Here is a 6000-nt window from a genome sequence, read left to right as displayed (position 1 = left end):
AAACGCGACTGGGCTTGCTAAAAACGCTTTTCAAAAGCGGGATCATGCAGCAAAATAAACTCACATATGGGCAAACTCCGTAGCGTTTGGTGAACTTGTCCCCAGATGTGGGCTCATGCAGCGCTTTTGAAAGCTTTCTGTTGCGGGAAAATGACCGCTTTTATTTTTCCCCATGTATGACAGTCCCACCCAAAAAATGTAGTTGAACAGAGATGTTGCTTTCTCTAGACCGTGTGGAAGGCTTTTCTCACATTTCTGAGGCAATACGAGAAACCTCGATAGTAAGCGTCTCGTAAGCAGAACTGATCTAGCGGAATGTTGTATACAGCTGGTCACACTGTTCGAATGGCCCAGGGTGCAAACATCTCAGCTACAGCTCAAAATCAATTCAAACCAACTGCTTCTATGAGGGACATTGCCTACCGGGCTAGATCTTCGGAAAATCGTCTCCGGAAACAGAATGAGCATTGTGGCTCCTGTACCAATGTCTCGAGCTAATCTCTAGGTAAACTGAGTAGCTGCCGTGTGTAGCAAGGACGGCAGGACTTTCACGCATTTCTGAGCAAGTTGACGACACTGTGAGGAAAAGTGTCTAGAAGGAAAACTGATCTGGGGAATGTTATACGCAGCTAGTCAGTTTTCTAAAGACCACAGTGATAAACACGACTGGGCTTGCTAAAAACGCTTTTCAAAAGCGGGATCATACAGCAAAATAAACTCACATATGGGCAAACTCCGTAGCGTTTGGTGAACTTGTCCCCAGATGTGGGCTCATGCAGCGCTTTTGAAAGCTTTCTGTTGCGGGAAAATGACCGCTTTCATTTTTCCCCATGTATGACAGTCCCACCCAAAAAATGTAGTTGAACAGAGATGTTGCTTTCTCTAGACCGTGTGGAAGGCTTTTCTCACATTTCTGAGGCAATACGAGAAACCTCGAGAGAAAGCGTCTCGTAAGCAGAACTGATCTAGCGGACTGTTGTATACAGCTGGTCACACTGTTCGAATGGCCCAGGGTGCAAACATCTCAGCTACAGCTCAAAATCAATTCAAACCAACTGCTTCTATGAAGGACACTGCCTACCGGGCTAGATCTTCGGAAAATCGTCAAACAGAATGAGCATTGTGGCTCCTGTACCAATGTCTCGAGCTATTCTCTAGGTAAACTGAGTAGCTGCCGTGTGTAGCAAGGACGGCAGGACTTTCACGCATTTCCGAGCAAGTTGACGACACTGTGTGGAAAAGTGTCTAGAAGGAAAACTGAGCTGGGGAATGTTATACGCAGCTAGTCAGTTTTCTAAAGACCACAGTGATAAACACGACTGGGCTTGCTAAAAACGCTTTTCAAAAGCGGGCTCATGCAGCAAAATAAACTCACATATGGGCAAACTCCGTAGAGTTTTGGGAACTAGTGTCCAGATGAGGGCTCATGCAGAGCTTTTGAAAGCTTTCTGTTGCGGGAAAATGACCGCTTTCATTTTTCCCCATGTATGACAGTCCCACCCAAAAGATGTAGTTGAACAGAGATGTTGCTTTCTCTAGACCGTGTGGAAGGCTTTTCTCACATTTCTGAGGCAATACGAGAAACCTCAAGAGAAAGCGTCTCGTAAGCAGAACTGATCTAGCGGAATGTTGTATACAGCTGGTCACACTGTTCGAATGGCCCAGGGTGCAAACATCTCAACTACAGCTCAAAATCAATTCAAACCAACTGCTTCTATGAGGGACATTGCCTACCGGGCTAGATCTTCGGAAAAATCGTCTCCGGAAACAGAATGAGCATTGTGGCTCCTGTACCAATGTCTCGAGCTAATCTCTAGGTAAACTGAGTTGCTGCCGTGTGTAGAACGGACGGCAGGACAGTCACGCATTTCTGAGCAAGTTGAAGACACTGTGTGGAAAAGTGTCTAGAAGGAAAACTGATATGTGGAATGTTATACGCAGCTAGTCAGTTTTCTAAAGACCACTGTGATAAACGCGACTGGGCTTGCTGAAAACGCTTTTCAAAAGCGGGATCATGCAGCAAAATAAACTCACATATGGGCAAACTCCGTAGCGTTTGGTGAACTTGTCCCCAGATGAGGGCTCATGCAGAGCTTTTGAAAGCTTTCTGTTGCGGGAAAATGACCGCTTTCATTTTTCCCCATGTATGACAGTCCCACCAAAAGATGTAGTTGAACAGAGATGTTGCTTTCTCTAGACCGTGTGGAAGGCTTTTCTCACATTTCTGAGGCAATACGAGAAACCTCGAGCGAAAGCGTCTCGTAAGCAGAACTGATCTAGCGGAATGTTGTATACAGCTGGTCACACTGTTCGAATGGCCCAGGGTGCAAACATCTCAGCTACAGCTCAAAATCAATTCAAACCAACTGCTTCTATGAGGGACATTGCCTACCGGGCTAGATCTTCGGAAAATCATCTCCTGAAACAAAATGAGCATTGTGGCTCCTGTACCAATGTCTCGAGCTAATCTCTAGGTAAACTGAGTAGCTGCCGTGTGTAGCAAGGACGGCAGGACTTTCACGCATTTCTGAGCAAGTTGACGACACTGTGTGGAAAAGTGTCTAGAAGGAAAACTGATCTGGGGAATGTTATACGCAGCTAGTCAGTTTTCTAAAGACCACTGTGATAAACGCGACTGGGCTTGCTAAAAACGCTTTTCAAAAGCGGGATCATGCAGCAAAATAAACTCACATATGGGCAAACTCCGTAGCGTTTGGTGAACTTGTCCCCAGATGTGGGCTCATGCAGCGCTTTTGAAAGCTTTCTGTTGCGGGAAAATGACCGCTTTTATTTTTCCCCATGTATGACAGTCCCACCCAAAAAATGTAGTTGAACAGAGATGTTGCTTTCTCTAGACCGTGTGGAAGGCTTTTCTCACATTTCTGAGGCAATACGAGAAACCTCGATAGTAAGCGTCTCGTAAGCAGAACTGATCTAGCGGAATGTTGTATACAGCTGGTCACACTGTTCGAATGGCCCAGGGTGCAAACATCTCAGCTACAGCTCAAAATCAATTCAAACCAACTGCTTCTATGAGGGACATTGCCTACCGGGCTAGATCTTCGGAAAATCGTCTCCGGAAACAGAATGAGCATTGTGGCTCCTGTACCAATGTCTCGAGCTAATCTCTAGGTAAACTGAGTAGCTGCCGTGTGTAGCAAGGACGGCAGGACTTTCACGCATTTCTGAGCAAGTTGACGACACTGTGAGGAAAAGTGTCTAGAAGGAAAACTGATCTGGGGAATGTTATACGCAGCTAGTCAGTTTTCTAAAGACCACTGTGATAAACACGACTGGGCTTGCTAAAAACGCTTTTCAAAAGCGGGATCATACAGCAAAATAAACTCACATATGGGCAAACTCCGTAGCGTTTGGTGAACTTGTCCCCAGATGTGGGCTCATGCAGCGCTTTTGAAAGCTTTCTGTTGCGGGAAAATGACCGCTTTCATTTTTCCCCATGTATGACAGTCCCACCCAAAAAATGTAGTTGAACAGAGATGTTGCTTTCTCTAGACCGTGTGGAAGGCTTTTCTCACATTTCTGAGGCAATACGAGAAACCTCGAGAGAAAGCGTCTCGTAAGCAGAACTGATCTAGCGGAATGTTGTATACAGCTGGTCACACTGTTCGAATGGCCCAGGATGCAAACATCTCAGCTACAGCTCAAATTAATTCAAACCAACTGCTTCTATGAGGGACATTGCCTACCGGGCTAGATCTTCGGAAAAATCGTCTCCGGAAACAGAATGAGCATTGTGGCTCCTGTACCAATGTCTCGAGCTAATCTCTAGGTAAACTGAGTAGCTGCCGTGTGTAGCAAGGACGGCAGGACTTTCACGCATTTCTGAGCAAGTTGAAGACACTGTGTGGAAAAGTGTCTAGAAGGAAAACTGATCTGGGGAATGTTATACGCAGCTAGTCAGTTTTCTAAAGACCACAGTGATAAACACGACTGGGCTTGCTGAAAACGCTTTTCAAAAGCGTGCTCATGCAGCAAAATGGAGTACGAGCTTGTGAAAGTCATCTTGTCAGTGGGCTTGAACGCCTGCATGTTGCTCTGTGCAAGGTCCGCACATACCTCCTAGCTGAGATGCGTTGTTGTGTTCTCCAGAATCTTGGGAAGGCTTTTCTCATATTTCTGAGGTACTTCAAGTGATTGGGGGAGGAAAAACGGAATCGTAACCAAAACTGACATAGGGGAATGTTGACCTAAATGTATGAAGCTAGATAGTGTTTTAATGTACATTCGACCGAATACCGTACCCTTCGCTGGAAAAAGGCTCCAAATCAATACTCATGTCGTTCCTGTGACAACGTTATACTTAGCGAGCATGAAAACTTTGCTTTTTCTCGCTACATGAAGGTGCCATATAAATCATGGGCTTGACCCGAGTTTTTGCGGTTTCTCTAGCGTCTGGCAGGGTTTTCACACCTTTCAGAGATAATACAAGAAATGGCTTGACAAATCCTCTCGTAATCAGACGTGTTATAGAGGAATATTGAATGAAGTGTTCCTAGCTATTCACAGTTTGTTAAGTCACATATGGGCAAACTCCGTAGTTTGGTGAACTTGTCCCCAGATGAGAGCTCATGCAGAGCTTTTGAAAGCTTTCTGTTGCGGGAAAATGACCGCTTTCATTTTTCCCCATGTATGACAGTCCCACCCAAAAGATGAAGTTGAACAGAGATGTTGCTTTCTCTAGACCGTGTGGAAGGCTTTTCTCACATTTCTGAGGCAATACGAGAAACCTCGAGAGAAAGCGTCTCGTAAGCAGAACTGATCTAGCGGAATGTTGTATACAGCTGGTCACACTGTTCGAATGGCCCAGGGTGCAAACATCTCAGCTACAGCTCAAAATCAATTCAAACCAACTGCTTCTATGAGGGACATTGCCTACCGGGCTAGATCTTCGGAAAATCGTCTCCGGAAACAGAATGAGCATTGTGGCTCCTGTACCAATGTCTCGAGCTAATCTCTAGGTAAACTGAGTAGCTGCCGTGTGTAGCAAGGACGGCAGGACTTTCACGCATTTCTGAGCAAGTTGACGACACTGTGTGGAAAAGTGTCTAGAAGGAAAACTGATCTGGGGAATATTATACGCAGCTAGTCAGTTTTCTAAAGACCACAGTGATAAACACGACTGGGCTTGCTGAAAACGCTTTTCAAAAGCGGGATCATGCAGCAAAATAAACTCACATATTGGCAAACTCCGTAGAGTTTGGTGAACTTGTCCCCAGGTGAGGGCTCATGCAGAGCTTTTGAAAGCTTTCTGTTGCGGGAAAATGACCGCTTTCATTTTTCCCCATGTATGACAGTCCCACCCAAAAGATGTAGTTGAACAGAGATGTTGCTTTCTCTAGACCGTGTGGAAGGCTTTTCTCACATTTCTGAGGCAATACGAGAAACCTCGAGAGAAAGCGTCTCGTAAGCAGAACTGATCTAGCGGAATGTTGTATACAGCTGGTCACACTGTTCGAATGGCCCAGGGTGCAAACATCTCAGCTACAGCTCAAAATCAATTCAAACCAACTGCTTCTATGAGGGACATTGCCTACCGGGCTAGATCTTCGGAAAATCGTCTCCGGAAACAGAATGAGCATTGTGGCTCCTGTACCAATGTCTCGAGCTAATCTCTAGGTAAACTGAGTAGCTGCCGTGTGTAGCAAGGACGGCAGGACTTTCACGCATTTCTGAGCAAGTTGAAGACATTGTGTGGAAAAGTGTCTAGAAGGAAAACTGATCTGGGGAATGTTATACGCAGCTAGTCAGTTTTCTAAAGACCACAGTGATAAACACGACTGGGCTTGCTGAAAACGCTTTTCAAAAGCGTGCTCATGCATCAAAATGGAGTACGAGCTTGTGAAAGTCATCTTGTCAGTGGGCTTGAACGCCTGCATGTTGCTCTGTGCAAGGTCCGCACATACCTCCTAGCTGAGATGCGTTGTTGTGTTCTCCAGAATCTTGGGAAGGCTTTTCTCAAATTTCTGAGGTACTTCAAGT

Source organism: Pelodiscus sinensis, chromosome 26 (genome assembly GCF_049634645.1).
Source record: "Pelodiscus sinensis isolate JC-2024 chromosome 26, ASM4963464v1, whole genome shotgun sequence".
NCBI classification, from domain to species: domain Eukaryota; kingdom Metazoa; phylum Chordata; order Testudines; family Trionychidae; genus Pelodiscus; species Pelodiscus sinensis.
Note: the sequence above shows the minus strand (reverse complement) of the source record.